The sequence below is a fragment of the Neophocaena asiaeorientalis genome, unplaced genomic scaffold, assembly GCF_003031525.2.
Source record: "Neophocaena asiaeorientalis asiaeorientalis breed wild unplaced genomic scaffold, Neophocaena_asiaeorientalis_V1.1 scaffold8, whole genome shotgun sequence".
Classification (NCBI taxonomy): domain Eukaryota; kingdom Metazoa; phylum Chordata; class Mammalia; order Artiodactyla; family Phocoenidae; genus Neophocaena; species Neophocaena asiaeorientalis.
The window spans coordinates 73,413-92,593 of NW_020175395.1; positions in this window are offsets into that span (position 1 = coordinate 73,413).

The following is a 19,181-nucleotide window of genomic DNA, read 5'->3' on the forward strand; positions in this document are numbered from 1 at the left end:
TATATATATATATATACACACACACACACAGTATGTATGTCCACACATATGTTTTTAAGTGTGTGTGTATATATACGATTCCGAATCTTGCTTTTTCACTTAATGACATGACTTGCAGAATTTTCCATATGATCATATTTAGACCTACCTCATCCTCTTTAATAGCTGCAAAATATTCCATGGTATGTATATGCTACAATTTATCTAGTCTTCTATTTAGGAAATAGGAGGTTTCCTCTCCTTCCCTCTTTTTTGTTTTTTTAGCCTTACAAATAATGCTGCAATAAACAGCCTTAGACATAGATATCGATAGATGATAGATAGATAGATAGATAGATAGATAGATAGATAGATAGATAGATATGATACCTATTTACTTAAAAACACATGTCCATGGGATATATAGATTTGCCTGGAAAAGAATATATGACTTTTAAATTTTGACAGGAGGACTTCACTGATGGCGCAGTGGTTGAGAGAGTCTGCCTGCTGATGCAGGGGACGCGGTTCGTGCCCCAGTCCGGGAAGATCCCACGTGCCACAGAGCGGCTGGGCCCGTGAGCCATGGCCGCTGAGCCTGTGCATCCGGAGCCTGTGCTCCGCAACGGGAGAGACCACAACAGTGAGAGGTCTGCGTACGGCAGGAAAAAAAAAAATTTTGACAGGAATTGCCCACCAAAATTATTGCACAAATTTACCTTCCCACCAGCACTGCAGGAGACTTCCAGGTAAACCTCACCAAAACAGGACTTTATCAAATGTTATTTGGTGCCATAGTTAAATAGATGGCCATGTACATTGCACTGTTACTTTGATTTGCATGTCTTTAATTATGAGCGTAACTGAGAAATCTGTTTGGTGGCTATTTACATTTTTATTGTCACGAACTGGATGTTGATATATTATTTTTCCATAGAATTATTCACTTTTTTTTTTTTTTACTAATATAACAGAGCTCTTTGTACAGTAAGGAAAGAAGCCTGTGGTCCATCATGTTGCAAAATTTCCCCAGTATATTGTTTACCTTTTGGCTTTGTGTATTTTTTATGTAAAAGTTTAAAACAATTTTTGCAAGATTAATCAATATTTTTCTTTATTACTTCTGGCCTTCCTTTATCAAGATGATTTTTGAGATCAACCATCTTTTCTTAGAACTTACAGTTATAACTAATTTTAACGTATCACACAGCTTTTAAAAGATGACTGTTAATTCATAATCTCAGTGATTCCTGGGTGATGTTCCTGTGAAAGCTTTGGCACTTGTAAATGCACTTTTGTCCTACGTGACCTTTTCTCAAGGAAGACAAACTCATTAGCTGCTTGTCCTTCCCATCGTATTGGTATGTGAGAAGATGAGTTTTTGAGGACACTGAATGCTGGTTAAATAATTATATGAACATTCATGGTAACAGCTGCCAAGTTTCCTGATTTTTTTAATTGTGAAAGATTCCTGGGCTGTTAGAGTCCTAATTTAATCTACAATTTACTTTATTCAATGGTAGTGCCATTTATTTTTGTTTAATTAGAGTGATATTTCTTTTGATGAAATACTTTGAAAGAGTGGCCTTCGGGACACGCTGAGCATGTTCAGTACTTGTGTCTATGGTGGGGTTGGGTGGGAGGAGGAAGGAGGGGGATGGGGCTTGGGTGAGCCAGCAGTATTTTCCATTCAGATTCTTCTCTGATGCCCTGGGCCATGCTTCCCTTCCTTTTGGAGTATAACTTGTGGTTCTGGTGCCTTTAGGGAATGGGTCAAGTCATGCTAAAGGTTGCTGTGGTGGGAATGCATATCGCATATCAAATGGGAAATTGTTCTTCAATCACTCACACCAATGCTGCGTTATTTTTTTCATTTACTTTTCAGTAATTTCAATACTTATGTAATGAACATGTATTAATTTTACTTTTTAAAAGAACAATGGATGTGGGAAAAAATTAAATAACAATAATGTAGAAATTTAACTCTTGTTGAGTGAACAGAGAAGATTCCTGAGTTCATTCATTTTGAAACAAATGTGGGAGGGTGAGAATACACAAGCTGATAAGGGGCCCTAAAGATCAGCTGGCGATCAGATGTCCACGGGACAACAGAGGCAGAGACTGGAGTGATGCAGCTATAAGCCAAGGGATGGCAAGGATGGCCAGCAACCACCAGGAGATGGGAGAAAAGGAGACACGGCCTTGCCGACACCTTGATTTTGGACTTCTGGCTTCCAGAATGTGAGACAATAAATTTCTGTTCCTTTAATCTACCCAGTTTGTGGTAATTTGCTATGGCAGCCCTGGAAGCTAATACAGATACTGAGGCTCATTAAGTAGAAAGTATGACCAAATCCACTCAGCCAGGATTCACACTGAGGTGTCCCTGATTCCAAAAAAGTGATGTTTTTTCTGTGCTCCACACCGCCCTTCTAAGGCCAAGTGAGTGGAGGAGGTGACCTCACGGTGCACCCCTCAACCCCACTGCGCTGGCAAAGACAGAGTGAAAGGAGGCGGGAGGATAAACCTCTCCCAGGGGTGTTACTTCTGCTCTGAGCTCGGCAATCATGCAAGCAGGTTTTATCAAAGCAATAGCTACCACATAGAATAATCACAACTCCGCAGTTCAGCTAAGGAATAGTTACCTTAGGGACACAAATCAAGTTAGAAAAGGCTTAATAATAATAATAATAGTGGCAGGAGAATAGCTCAGGTGAAGGGCTTTGCAAACATCAGAGCATAAGTGACTTTCTTAAAGACACACAACAGAGAAGTGGGGTTCTGAGTTTTAACCCTATGAACTGACTCTACGCCAAGTGCTGCCCTAATAGAAAGTCGTCGTAAAGGATGAGCGCGCGAGAGAGCTTTGAGGGTGTAATTAGGTCACTTCCGCCAGGGCTTCCAGACAAAAGTCTCACTATCGGCTCCTGGGGAAGATGCATTTGTCCTTTCAGACTCTTGGCCCAGGAATCTTTTTTTTTAATTTTTACTTTTTATTGGAGCATATTTGATTAACAGTGTTGTTAGTTTCAGGTGTGCAGCAAAGTGATTCAGTTATACATATATGTGTATCTATTCCTTTTCAAATTCTTTTCCCATTTCAGCTATTACAGAATACCGAGCAGAGTTCCCTGTGCTGTCGTTGTTGGTTATCTATTTTAAATATAGCAGCGTGTACATGTCAATCCCAAACTCCCCATCTGTCCCTCCCCCGACCCTTCCCCCCAGAAGAAACTGGATGTGGCAAATTGGAGGCTTGCCTGGGGGGCCCTAGCCTTCAGGGAGGAAGGAGGGTGGGACTGAGAGACGCAAGGGAGGAAGGAGGCTCCTCTCCTCTCCCTCCCGGCCTCTCCACATGCATATTAAAAGTAGTCCATAAAATCTCTTCCTTTCAAAATACCTGGGTTTGTCGTTTGGTACCAATTACCCCAATCTTTTCTTTTCTCCTCCTCTTCCCTGTTCCTCTAAAGCTTAAAGTCACATAAACAGATGGCACTGGATGAAAGTAGTGTTGGGCGTGAGAGGGAGACGCCGTGGGCAGATGGACCAGTGCCGACAGAGGGTACTTGTGCGTGGAGGAGCTGCATCCTCACGGATTGTCCTGATGCAGCTTTTCAGTGTGTCAGGAGTTGTTCCCAAATCCCGTGTCAGAAATTCATCACATCTTATTAAAAGGACTATCTTATTCGTATACTCTCTTTTCTTTTTCTACAGTGAACACAGAGGAGCCTAAAGAGAATTTAAACTCAGGTTTAAATCAAAACTCCTATCAGTGAGCATAAATATTTTCCCATTCAAAAAAGAAAAGGGAAAAAAAAAAAATTCAAAAAAAAAAAAAAAAAAAAAAAAAAAAACTTCCTTGGTGACTTGATTTTCCTTCACTTGTTGTGCTCTCTCTTCTCTCTCTCAAGGCCTCTTTCCATTTTTTCAGACATCACAAAGCAGAAAAGAAACTTATCTGACATAGACTCATCCAGGACAAGGAGCCCACCACACACCGAAGGCTGTCAGGGTGAATGTGGTTAATCGTTTCACAGAGAGAAACCTCTTTCTGGGGAGAGCAGAGAGAGAAGAGGTTGAATTTTTTGCTCACTTGGAATTGACAAAATAAAATTGCAGAACTGGGGTCTGTAAGACCAAGAGGGACAGAGAAATAATGAAACAACAGCTGCTAGAACATCTCACCAGCCTGTGTCTTTCACAGCCCCACTGCCCTCTCTTCATGCTCCTGGAAAGCCAGGTCTCTGGGGCATTTTATCTGGGATGCTGATAGGGGAAAAGTAGGGTTCTAGGAAGAACTGTTAAAACAATCAGGAGTTTTGGATTTCTGACCTCAAACCTGTGTGGACAATAAATAGAACTTTCTATATCCAAAAACAATTTCTTCTTCCGTGTCCATTTTGCCTGTTGGGAGAAACTTGTTTTCAGGCAAGTCAGGCCCTCACCCCCTCCCACCCCCCAGGATTGTCTTCAAATACAAAAGCAAAGCTCTCCTTCTACAGCCCTGTCCACCTCTGGAACACTCCGGTGTGCAGGCAGTCTCTCTACTGATGGCTGCTGGTGCCACACTGGGCACCCAGAGACCTAGAGAGCTTCCTTGGGCCATCTTCCCAGGTGCACCATTTCTATTTTTGCTTTCTTGGTAATTCCCTTTCCTCCTCTCGACCCCCAGTAACACTGTTCCACAAGTCACCTAGGACTTTGGAGGAAAGTATTCTGCGACACAAAATGCAGTGAAAACTCTACACTAATGTTGTTTTTTGATCCTATAAAGAGAAGGAAAACCCCTAAGTTGCTGCCAGCCTATCTGATTTTTTCTCTTCTTTCGTGTTACTTCAGGACTCCAAAATATCAACTAAAAATCAGAGTCTTGTCACAGAACAAAAGTAAAATGCCATTTTCCCCATGATGTGGATAAGCAAACACATACACACCAGTTCTCAGGGTTGGGCATGCTGTAGCACCGTGCAAGTCTCATTCACTAATGGTAGAAATATAAATGGTATACAGCCTCGTGGTGAGTAACTTGGCAGGTAGGCATCTAAAACCCTTACACATTTGGAACACTGATCAATTCTACTTGGAAAAATTTTAATTATATGTTAAAAGTGACTCATATACCCAAAAATGTGTGTACACCATATTTATTAAAGTACGGCTTAAATAGTGAATAATTTGAAAACATTTAAAAATCCAAAACTGGACTCACTATATATTTTAGGGTATTTTCATACAATGGAGAAAGTATACAGCCATTAAAACTTGTTGTAGATGAATATTTAGCCACATTAAAAATGTCACTGATATATTAGAAAGTTCATATTACAAACTAAGATTTATAGTATTGTTTTTATAGAAACTTATATTTATATTATGTAATATGAATAGAACAAAGACCAAAAAAACCCCTAAAAGCTGAAATGTTATCATTAGTATTCCTAGATTATGGGCAATTAAATTTTTTTTCTTTTTCTAAAATGCTCACAATGTATTTTCTATACCTGTATAGTTTATAATTAGAACTTTTTAAAAGAAATTCACTGGATGAACGAGACAATACTTTTTAATATTTTGTTCTTTCCATCAAAATGTTCTCTCCAACATAAAGCCCAATAGAAGGTAGCACAGTGCTCAGCCCCTGCATACTTTATACAAGCTTGAAGAAGAAACTTCACAGAAATGAAAACTATTTGTGTTTCACACACCTGTTCTAAACTGGAGGCTAAAGATAACAGCTCCTGCTGAATTCAAAGCAAATTTACAAAAAACAAAAACAGTCTCCTCAAAAAACAAACAAAAAACCCCACCACCTACCACATACTCTTTCAGTGAGCACTGAATTCACTTTCTAGTTGATTGTCCAATTCCTCCCTATTCGTTTTCCTGTGAAATGAGCCACTAAGTTCATGATCACTCAAACCAGAAAGCTCTTATTGACCATTAGCAACACTGAAATCCAAGAACATAGAAACTGCACAAACCAGAGACCAAATCTGCAAAGGACAGCCGAGAGGATGATCTAACAAAAGGAATTGCATATATAAAGGAGTGGTATTTATAGTGTATATATATATATATATACATATACTTTTTTCTTTAATATTCTTTATGATATATATATACATAAAAGAAAAAAATTATAGTTGGAAAGTCTCTTAGTAAATAAAAGGGAGCTCTTACTATATATCACTACATTACTATTAATTCATTTTAACTTTTGAAAGAATGTACTTCATAGAACTAAAAAACCACTGATGGTGTAAAATGGAAACAACTGTTGAAATAATACATTTATTTGACTTGACTGTGTGCAGCATCTTTGCTCTCTTCCCCTGCCACACTCCAGAACACCAGTATCTCCCAGAGAGGAGCTTCTACACAAGTCTGGTGCCCCAGTTCTTATGTCTGGTGCCCAACTTTTTGCAGCTGCCACCCAGAAGACACCCCTGATCACCTGGCTCTAGAGGCCAGGGGGGCTTAAGTTCCTGGGTTCCATTGAGACTGTCACAATTGGAGGGACAGTATTTGGCAGACTACTGCTCCCAGGGCACTGCAAACACAGCAGGCTGAAACACACCTCAGTCTTTCTGAGAAGGAGGCCTATTTGCCTGTCCAGAAGCTTCAGCTTGAGGGGCAGGCTTCTGGCATGCAGCACTTACAGGGGCCTACAAAGATGCTCCCAAGAAATGGAGGCTGGTGGAGGCAATCTTCATGCTTTGCCTCTGCCTTGCCCCAGATCACCAGTATCTTACAGAAAGGAGTTCATACCCTTCTCCGGCACCTTGATTTTTGTGGTTACTGCCAGGGGACACCTCTACATCTCCTGGCTTTGATGACTAGCATGGCTTATGCTTACAGGTCCCTCAAGACTATAACCAACAGCAAAAGAATACTTAAATAACTACCACCCCCAGGGCACAGCAAGAGGCAACAGACCAAGGAGCTCAGTCTTTCTGGAAAGAGGCCTATTAGCTAATCATCATAGCTGCAGCTATGGGTGGACTGTAAACCTTTCCTGATACCTCTGAGGGTGGGCACTGTGTTCATGCTGTCCCTCTGTTGCATGCCAGAGAGCCAGCATTTCTTGAAGGGGAGCTCTTACACATGTCTGGTACCCCAGTTTTTATGTCTGGTATCCTGGCTTTTGCAGCTGCCATTCAGGAGACACCCCTTTGCCTGAGTCTGGTGGCTGGGGGGCTTGCATTCTTGGCTCCCACAGGACTGTAACACCTAGAGGGAATGTTCTCAGAAGGCTACACCACCAGGGCTCTTATACATGTACAGGGCACTGCACAGAGGGCAAAATGAAACACACTCCCAAACTTTTTGTGAAAGAGGCCTACTTGCTTGTCTTGGAGTGTCAGCCTTAGAGGCAACCTTCAGGTTTGGTACATCTAGAGGGCTATGGATGTGCTCACAGGGAACAGTCTGGAGGATGCCCTCTTTGTGCTCTCCCTCTGCCTCACTACAGCTCACCAGTATCACCCAGAAGTGAGTTTTTATGCTCATCTGGAGCCCCAGTTTTTGCAAACTGCTGCCCAGGGAACAACTCCAGGTCAACTGGCTTCGGGGGCCAGCAAGGCTTACACATATGGTCCCACAGGACTGTATATATTTGCATTATTTAAAAGCTGTTACCTGAGGGTCTGGCTTCCAATCAGCCTGAATCTAAGTGCTGACTGAGATCCTCCCCTTTGGGACACTGAGTGGTCTCGGCACACCTTCAACTACTAGGAGTTATTAAAAATAAAATAGGTTGCTTCAACAACCACAAAGGTTCGAGAGACATCCAAGGCCATGATTGAATGATAAGGTTTTCCTACACAAGGCCAACCCTTCAAGATTGGGAGAAGTGGCTGTTTTATCTAGTGTGTAGAAACTAACACAGAGAGTCAAGCAAAATGAAGAAACAGAGGAATATATCCCAAATGAAAGAACAAGATAAAACCTTAGAAATACAGCTTAATGAAACAGACATAAACGATTTACTTGATAAAGAGTTCAAAGTAATGGTCATAAAATGCTCACCAAACGTGGGAGAAGAATGGATGAACACAGTGAGAACTTCAACAAAGAGATAGAAAATATAAGAAAGTTCCAAATAGAAGTCACAGAACTGAAGAATACAATAACTACATGAAAAAAGACACCAGATGGATTCAACAACAGACTAGATGAAGCAGAAGAAAGGATCAGTGAACTCAAAGACAGGACAAAGGAACTCACCCAATCAAAGCAGCAAAAATAAAAAAGAATGAAAAAAAATAAATAAAAAAGAGTGAAGAAAGCTTAAGAGACTTATGGGACAACATCAAGCAGACTAACATTTGCATTGCAGAAGTACCAGAAGGAGAAGAGGGAGAAAGGGGTAGAAAACTTCTTTAAAGAAATAATGGCTGAAAACCTTCCTAACATGGGGAAAGAAACAGAAATCCAGATCCAAGAAGCCCAGAGATTTCCGAAAAAGATGAACCTGAAGAGACCCACACCATTACACATTATAATTAAAATGTTGAGAACTGAGGCTCAAAGAAGTGAAGTTGTCCCTATCACAAGGTTAAGTAACCAGATAATATCAGAGCCAGGGCCAGAATCTAGGTCTTCTCATTTCTAGTAGAGAAGTCTTCACCTCTACCACATTCTCCTAGATCACATCTCAGAATAGTGACACAACTTCCACTCCCTAGAAATGTTTGCCCTCTACATTGCCTAGGCACTTGAGGTTCTTGACTAACTACCGCTGCCCAGAAAAGGAAGTGGAGTGACTCAGTGAGCAGGCCCATTGCAGCTCAGGGTGTTGGAGTGCTGAGGAGACTCCGTGGGGATAACTTCTCTCTGTACCTTGAGTTATCACTATCATCATTTCAGCATCCAGTTCAGTGACTACACTCATTTCTTTGGACAATATTATGAACAATGGCTTATAACTGTTTATTATTTTAAAATCCATCTATTGATCTATCCTCGTTGATTTTACAATCCCATTTTTCCTATTTCTCTGTGCCCTTTGACCGGGAGTTTAAAAATAATATTAGAGACAGACAAGTTATTCTTATACTTGAACCAATTCCAAGAACAGTGTTTTCCAGAGCAGTGAATCAGGAGGGGTTGCTTTGGCCTGAGTAGAGGTAGAGGAGCATTATTACGGCCTCGGACTGGGTCTAGTGCAAGCATCTCCTCTGATTAAGCACAGGAATCCTCTGAGATGCAATTAAAGGCACTATTGCCTTGGTGGCTCCTTTACATATAAAAATTTTTTTAAATTATTTTATGGCTGTATTGATACAATGACAAAATCCAGGTTGGAGTCATCATTATATACTCACTATTATTATATTTATTGTTTCTTCTGATTTTAAAAGAAATTAAAATTAATTATTTTTGAGGGTAGCATGGGCCCTGGGCCCCATATCTCCCGTGCCTGTTGGAAGAGTGGGCCCTGATCAGACTTAGATGGGCTGAGGCAAATCCTGCTCCTGTTGCATACTCTTCGTGGTATCATGAGTTCCCCAAACCCCTGCTTCTTTTTCTCTAAAATGGGGATGATCATCAATCTTCTACCCAGGGCTGCTGTGAGGATAGAAGGAAATAAAACATATAAAAGGAATATCCACCCCATCCCTCCATCTCCTCCCTTTCCTGGGAGACTGATCTGCATCATGTGTCCTGGATATCTCCCTTCTGTAATAACAGACAAACCACTGGCCAGTGGCATAGCCATTAGCAGAATCTAGTTTTCTAGATATCAGCTCATTCTTCTCCCTCTGCTCTTGTCAACACGTTCAGAACATTGCTAAAACTTTCCCATGATGATGATTTCCAAATGATTTCATATCTCCCCATTTATGCACAAACACAAGCTAACCTCATGTATAGAGTAATTCACCTTGAGCATCTTTTTAAAAATTAGCTAAAAAACAGAGTTACTTCAACCACAGGAGAGAGAGGAGGAATAACGTCCAGTTAATGGTGAAAATATCATTCATTGACTCAAATTATTTGCTTTATCCTTTTACGTGTCAGGCACCAGAACAGTCTTATAAGCCAACACGTTGGTATCTTCATAACCAAAATTCACTGTGAAAATAGACAAAGCATTTTTTTACAGTTACTTTTGGTACCTCAAAATCTTTGAGACAAATGCTCTAAAGCGTCATGTGATAGGCAACCGTATGGCTTTTCCAATAAAGGAAGTGTGACAGTTTTCACTCATGTAGGATAATAGGCATTACAAGACTGGCATTAATGACTCCAGAGCTTCTAGTAAAAGGACCAAACTCTGGTGCAGTGGTTCTAAACCATTAGTTCTTAAGGCACAGACTTCCAAATCAGAAAAATTTTGGTAGTATTTGTGAAGGGTATAAAAGATAAAGAATGAATTAAAAAAATGAGGACAGAATTATTTATAATGGAGACAAGTAAGGAAGTAAAAACACCCAACAGAAGGGATTGGTTAACAGTCATGGCCTATCCATATGATGGAACGTTATAATATGGATTAAATTTGGGGGAATGGGATAGTGCTCATATCATGCAGAGAAAAAGCTGAAAAAAAGACAATAGTGATAGTATGATGCTCTCTAAATGGCACACACACAAAAAACGGTGAAAATAACCAAGACTGATGCATTCTGTAGTATCCTGAGGCCTGCCTTCCTCAGCTATTCATTTGTCATGAACAGTTGTGAAAGATTCTGAAGTGGGGGAAAAAGTGGGTGAATATATGGTGCAAATGATTCTTTTTCATATCAATGCAATTTAATTGTGTCCCTATTGGAAAGCAATTGATCATTGCCCTATGGAAGAACAATTTTAAGACTATTTGTAAATTCATTTTATAGTTCCTTACTCCCTCCCTGTATGGTTCTTTGAATTCTCCCTTGAACTGGTTGTAACATCTTACTGCTTCCCTTATTTAATTAATGAGTACAATAAAACCTTTGATACATGTTCATTTTATATTTGTATTAGAGTTTGATTTTACCTTTTTGTAAAATTTTTCTTTGACATACTTCATCACCAATGATGAAATAACTCTTTCCTCCTTTATACAACCTCATCACCATCTGACATGGACCAAAGCCTAAAACCAGGTCTTTAAATCATTGGCCCATGATGGGTCTAGATTATCTGACAGAAGGAAAAGATATCAAGTAAAACAGATGTTATAAGATGAACAACTTCACTATGAAAAGTCTGGAAAACCAATCTGTGGTTACTGGTTTGAGATCATCAGATATGCATACTCTCCTTTGATAAATTTTAAATGTATGTGTTGTGCTAGGCTGAACTACAAGAAATTTCTATCTTATAGGTTAAAATTGTCAAATATCAGCATATTCAAACCATTCAATCTAATATGTAATATATATATATAATATATACACATATGTACAGCACAGATTTATACAGAGTAAAACCCTAAATGATAATGGAATTTTCTGGGCTAATTTAGGAATAAGCAGAGAACTGCATTTCTTTGTGTTTCTCTGTTTCTTTAAGCTCTTATTTGTGAAGCTTTCTGTGAAATGTCAAGAGGAGAAGCAGTGGAGTATTGTAAGAAACTTATTAATCCAGGAATGAAAAGACTTTTAGTCTAACTCTTGCTCTAAACTGTACTCATTCCATTAGCAAACATCACCTTAGAAAACTTTTCTTTGTTGATGAAGGATCTTGCACTTCATCTGGAGCACCATTTTGACAATCTGTTTTTCCTGACGATCTGGAATGAACAGGAAGTAAAGTAGAGTTGGAGCTTGAAATTCTCTGTTTTACTTTTGGCTGGTAAGCGTCAAGTTTTGAAGAAAAGCAATTCTTGATATGAAATTGTTTATCTGATTGACTTCTTTCTACCAAAGGGGAGAGCAGCAAACACAAAGCCTGACTGAGATTCCTTTAGCAGAGTTTCCGTGATTCTGAGTTTGACTCTCCTATATTTTCATTCTACAGAGCACATCCCTCCCACACAAACTCACACTCTCCCATATCCAATCATGGTGAGTGTGCCACTCATGAAGATAATGGCTCAGGCATGCAGGAGTAGGACGATGCCCTGCCCATAACACCACATGTGCTCTTGGTGCCAGTTACGGCAAAGACTTGCGTTGAGTCATCTTCAAGTTCTCACCTTCTCCTCGGCAGTGCATGTGACCTTCAAGCACAGGTCTTAGAAAAATGACCAGGATGATGGAGAGACAAAAGAGAAAGGGTACACACTTTTTTATATAATAGCTTTATTGAGATATTATTCATATACCATAAAACTCAACCTTTTTAAGTATCAGATTCAGTGATTTTAATGCATTCAAAGCATTGTGTAAGCATAGCCACTAATTTAGAACATTTTTATCATCCCTCCCCCAAAAAAACCTCTCTTACTCATTAGTAGTCAACTCCCTATTTTCCTCTCCCCCAGCCCCTGGCAACCAGTAATCTACTTTCCATGTCTACGGATTTGCCTATTCTACACATTTTATATAAAAGACTCATACAATACGTGGCCTTTTTTGTCTGACTTCTTTCACTTACCATGTTTTCAAGGTTCATCCATGTTGTAGTATGTATGAGCACTTCATTCTTTTTATGGCTGAATGATATTTCATTGTATGAATCTATACCACATTTTGTTTATCAGCTGATGGATATTTGAAACTTTTCTACTCTTTGGCTAGTATAAAAATGCTGCTCCTGTGAACATTTATATACAAGTTTTTGTGTAGATGCATGTTTTCATTTCTCTTTTTTTAACTGCAGCAGAGTTGATCTACAGTGTTGTGCCACCCTCTGCTGCACAGCAAAGTGACTCAGTTATACACAGAGAGACATTCTTTTTTTATATTCTTTTCCATTACGGTTTATTACAGGATAATGAGTATAGCTCCCTGAGCTATACATTAGGACCTTGTTGTTTACCCATCATTTCTCTTGAGCATATATCTAGGAGTGGAATTTCTAGGTCATATGAGAACTCTGTATTTAATATTGTGAAGAACTGCCAACTGTTCTCCAAAGTGGCTGCATCACTTTATATTCCTATAAATAAAACAAGAGTGTTCCAATTTCTCCACATCTTTGCCAACACTTGTTATTATTTGTCTCCTTGATTATAGTCATCCTAATGGGTGCAAAGTAGTATCTCATTGTGGCTTTGATTTTCGTTTCCCTAATGGCTAATGATTTTGAGCATCTTTTCACGTGCTTATTGGTCATTTATACATTTTGTTTGGAGAAATGTCTCTTCAGATCCTTTGCCTTTTTTTTTTTTTTTTTTTTTTTGGGTCGCAGGCCTATCACTGTTGTGGCCTCCCCCGTCGCAGAGCACAGGCTCCGGACATGCAGGCTCAGTGGCCATGGCTCACAGGCCCAGCCACTCCATGGCCTGTGGGATCCTCCCAGACCGGGGCACGAACCTGTGTCCCCTGCGTCGGCAGGTGGACTCTCAACCACTGCGCCACCAGGGAAGCCCCTTTTGCCCTTTTTTTAAAAAAATAGGTTATTTTTCTCCTTATTATTAAGTTGTAAAAGTTCTATATTTATTATGAACACAAGTCCCATGTAAGACATATGGTTTTGCAAATATTTTTTTGTGTTTTATGAGTGGTCTTTTCACTTTCTTGATGGTGCCTTTTGCAGAACAAAAGTTTTAAAATTTGATCAAGTACAATTCATCTATTTTTTCTTTTGTCACTTGTGACTTGGTTTTGTATCTAGGAAGGCTTTGCCCTATTCAAGGGCATAAAGATGTACTCTTATAATTTCTCCCAAGAGTGTTATAGTTTTAGCTCTTACATTAAGGTTTATGACCCACAAAGAGTTAATATTTGTATATAAGGAAGGAGACCAACTTCATTCTTTGGTATGTGGATGACCAGTTCTCTCAACACTATTTGTTGAAATGATTTCCCCATTAAATTGTCTTGGCGCCCTTGCCAAAAATCAATTGACCACAAATGTGAGGGTTTATTTATGGACTCTAAATTCTTTTCCATGGATCTACATATTTATCCTTATGCCAGTACCACACTGTCTTGCTTTCTGTTGTTTTGTAGGCTTTGAAATTGGAAGGATGACCCTCTTCTAACTTTGTTCTTACTTTACAAGATTATTCTGGCTATTCTGTGTCCCTTGATTTCCATATGAGCTTTCTGCCAAAAAAAAAAAAAAAGCCAGCTGGGATTTTGATAGGATTTTGATTTGCATTGAATCTGTAGATCAATTTGGGGAGTATTTTCATCTTAACAATAAATATTAGGTATTCCAATCTATGAACATGGAATGTCTTTCCATTAATTTAGGTCTTCTTTAATTTTTTTGATGATGTTCTATAGCTTTCACTATACAGGTCTTACATTTCCCTTGTTAAATTTATCCCTAAGCATTTTATTCTTTTTGAGACTATTGTAAATGGAACCATTTTCCTAATTTCATTTTCAGATTGTTCATTGCTAGTGTATAAACTCAATTATCTTCTGTACATTGATCTTGTACCCTGCAATCTGGATGAACTCGTTTATTAGTTCTACTACTTTATTTTGTGGCTTGCTTCAGATTTCTGTATATAAGATCGTGTCATCTGCAAATGAAGAGGGTTTTAATTCTCTCTTTACAGTCTGGATGTCTTCTTCTCGTTCTTGTATAATTGCCCTGACTCAATCCTCCAGTACAATGTTGAATAGAAGTGATGAGAGTGGACATTCTTGTCCTGTTTCTGATTTTCGGGGAAAACTTTCAGTCTTCTACTATATAGTGTGATGTTAACTGTGAATTTTTTATAGAGACTCTTTATCACATTGAGAAAATTCCTTTATATTCTTAGGTTTTTCGATGCTTTTATTATGAAAGGGTGTTGGATTTTGTAAAATTCTTTTTCTCCATCTATTGAGATGACCGTGTAGCTTTGTTAATTATTCTATTATTATGGTGTATCACGTTGATTGCTTTTACAATGTCAAGCCAACCTTAGATTCGTTGGCTAAATCTTATTTGAATTAATCCTCTTTATATGTTTCTGGACTCAGTTTGTTAGTATTTTATTGAGGACTTTGTGTCTATATTTTTAAGGGATTATTGGTCTATAGTTGTTTTTCTAATTTTTTTGGAGTATAGTTGCTTTATGATATTGTGTTAGTTTATACTGTACAGCAACGTGGATCAGCTGTATGTATACATATATCCCCTCTTTTTTGGATTTCCTTCTCATTTAGGTCACCACAGAGCACTGAGTAGAGGTCCCTGTGCTAAACAGTAGGTTTTCGTTAGTTATCTTACACATAGTAATGTATATCTGTCAATCCCAATCCCCCAATTCATCCCATCCTCCCTCCCACGTTGGTATCCATACTTTTGTTCTCTATGTCTGTGTCTCCATTTCTGCTTTGTAAATAAGATCACCTAAACCAATTTTTTCGGATTCCACATATAGATATTAATATATGATATCTGTTTTTCTCTTTCTGACTTACTTAACTGTGTAACAGTCTCTAGGTCCACCCATGTCTCTATAAATGACCCAATTTCGTTCCTTTTTATGGCTGAGTAACATTCCATTGTATATATGTACTACATCTTCTTTATCCATTCCTCTGTTGATGGACATTTAGGTTGCTTCCATGTTCTGGCTATTTTAAATAGTGGTCTGTAGCTTTGTTTTCTTTTCTTGTGGTGTTTTCATCAGGTTTGGGTACCAGTGTGATGCTAGCTTCATGGAATAACTTGGAAAGTGTTCCTTCATGTTCTGTATTTTGAAAAAGTTTGTGATGAATTGAAGTTAGTTATGCTTTAAACATTTGGTAGAATTCATCAGTGAAGCCATGAGAGTCTGAGCTTTTATTTGTAGGAAGCTTTTTGAAGACTAATTCAATCTCTTCACTTGTTATATGTCTATTCAGATTTTCTGTCCGTTTTGGTAATTTGTTTCTGGTACACACATGTTAAAAGAAAAAACCTAATTTGAAACTTCTTTCCCTCCCTCTCATCTACCTTGTTAATTCATCTCCCTGACAGTCACTGTAGAAAAAAATGAGAAAGAAAAAAATACTATCTGTTTACATATTGCAGATTCCTTTACATTTTGCTGCCCATGGTTTCTCTTCATATACATGGTCTCCTTCTAGCTACTGCTCCTTGTCTTGAAAACTACTCAACCATAGAGAAACATAAAAAGTCGGGGGGAGGGTGATGAGGTGGGGAGAGACTGCCCCAGTGAGATTTAAGTGCATTTTGCTTGGCCACGTGGATAAAAAGTTAGGCACACCAAATTCCACTAATGCCCCCATGTGGGCATCATAAAGCTCCTACAGTGAGTAACTGTTAACACAGGTGTGATGATTCATAACTTCAGCAGAAATGGGAACAGGAAATCCTATACTTCCTTCCTCCTTAGGATTGTTCAGAGGGAGAGAATACTGTTTCTTCTAGGAAAGTAAATTGCAAGTTTCTTTCCTTTCTTTCTGAATCAAATCTTACATTTATTGATGGAGAACCACTTCCACAAAGAATGAGGTAAAAAAGATTACAATTCTCATATTAATTCCAAGGTGATTTAACAAAGAGGCATCAATACTGTTGTTATTAGAAGGAGATGAATTATTTTCCCCTCAATGTACTTTAAAAAACGAAAACTAAACACCACACCACCAACAAATACCCCTTCAACTTGTATTCAGACTGCAGTGAGAAAAATTATTTTAGCAAAGTTAGCATTTTCCTAGTATTGCCCCATCTTGGATTTGAGCTTTTAAATGGTCATGGGCAGTGCCTTTTCTTATGAGAGGTTTAACAGCCTTTTCTGCAGGCCATTCCCTCCAACTCTACCTGCACGGTAATATTTTATTTTATTTACCAAGAAGTAAATGTTACAGTCTTGGGGACTAGACTGCACAGAAATTATCTAGCAGTTGTGTCCACTGAAGGGTTTCACTGCATCTGAATTTGCCCTAAACACTCCCCACCACCGCATGGCTATTAGGTCACGAAAGGAAGACCAGCAGCTTCTCCATGACCTGGACCCTGGCTTATGGTTTTACAGTTAACTGTGTGCAACCCTGGAGTAATCATTTACACTCAATTGTATAGTTTCTCTTACATTTTCTTAAAGCTGCTGTTCTTTACCTTTATAAAAATAATGCTGATTCAAATTGATTGCCAGTCTTTTCATTTACTGATAAACTTGTTATTTTGAAATAATTTCAGACTTGCAGAAAAGTTGCAGAAATAGCAAAAAGGACCCCTTCACCTTCATCCTTTCCTTCACCAGGTGTCCCCAGGTGGTAGTATTTTACCAGATTTCTTTTGCCTATGTTAATATTTTTAAAACAGCAGTGATCTCAAGGGGGGATTATGGAATGTGTGTTCTCATTTCATCGGGGGCAGGCAATCAACTATCAATAAAATGTAAAACATTAACGAGGCAGCTTTGTTGCTATCAAAACTCATCTCCAACTTTCTTAATCAGTTTTTTTCTTGTTTTCCTTCTTAGTTTGTTTGCTTCTGGAGCCCTGTTTCAGAAAGTCTTAGAACATACTTTCTTGTCCATTTAATAAACATTGCAGGACCTGAAAAAGTCTGTCCTCAATTATTTCAAAACTGAAACTAAAGCAAGTTTTAGCATGTCAATCCGATATTGTAAGCTACACACAGGAAGCCCACGTTTGTCACAGAGTGTCTTAGTTCTGAATGGTAAGCAAGGCTTTTTTTTTTTTTTTTTTTTTTTTTTTTTGGGGACCCGGGAACCCGTGTCCCCTGCATCGGCAGGCGGACTCTCAACCACTGCGCCACCAGGGAAGCCCTAGCAAGGAATTATTGCTTCTTATAAAGTAGTCTATAAAGTAAGGCTAACACTCATTTATCAGCATGTATAGCTTAACTCAGCTATTAAACAAATTAAAGAGACCTTTATTTTCTACCTGACAGTGACAAAGTAAGTGTCACAACAGGTAGAATAATAACAAAACAAAAATATTTAATATGTCATGTTTATTTTCTAGTTTGAGAGAAACAAGGACATTATTTTGACACTATAATTACTCTTTTCCACTTTCTTTCTTGTCCATGGATCTTATCTGCACAGACTTAGATTATTCATAATCCTTGCTTCATGACACACTCACCATTGGTCCATATCTGGCTCTTTTATTAATTAATTAATTTATTTATTTTTAATAATATAAAAACACCCATGAACCCACTACCCATCGTCACCAACACACAAGCCAGTACTTTGGCAATAATTTGGTTCCAGTGTTCTGGTCCTCTCCCATTTTATATCTGTGCTTCTCCCCACCCAGCATTTAGGACTGTAGCCTCCACCCTAAATTCTTTGTTTATCATTCCCTTGCCTTTCTTTTAAATATGAATTTTTTTCTTTGCTTCTCTTGATTAGCAGATCAACTTATTTTATTTTTAAGTCCTTCCCAGGTTTCACTCAGATATGCCTTTCACATAATTGTATTTGAGAGAATGTTTTTGTTCATCAGTGTTGGGGTAATCAATTCTTCATTTATTCTTATGACTGGCAAGGGCAGGGGAAAAACCCCATCTCACTGGACAATAAAAACAAGAAGTTGTTCTGTGAGTTGTCTTAGTTACCTCATGCTGAGTCTTCTCATGACACGCCAGCTTTGGGGGGCTTCTCCTCCACTCATTGAACTGTGGCTAGCCAAGTTCTGTGATGACTGACACTGTGAGTTTCCTTTTCAAGAGTTTTCTATATGATGGCTGACTTATGAACCCACACTGAGGAAGTTTTAAACAAGGGAGGCTGACTTTGGGAGCGTTTGGCTGTATTATCCATTGAGGTCAATGGAAATTGGTTCCACAGGAAGGGAAAATTACAGAGTAGTACAAAGAGTACTGGCTTCAGAGCTTGGAGACATGAATTGTAGTTTCGGTTCTGCAGCAAACTAGCTGTGTGACCTTGGGCGAGTGGTTTTGACCTCTCTGGGCCTCAGCTTCCTCTTCTGTAGAATAAATACTTAAACCAAATAATTTCTAAGGGCCCTTTCAGAGGAGGAACCTGCAGAAAGAGTGGTTAAGTAGGCTGCTGAGGGTTCCAAGGCTCTTCCTTCAGGCATTTAGTTGTAGAGTCAACATTCAATCCCTTGAGCTCCTACAATGTGCCAGGGATACAGGGATGAATAAAACACTTATGGCTCCTGGCCCAGGAACTCAGAGTCCTGCCACACTGGGAAGTATTGTAAAATGTA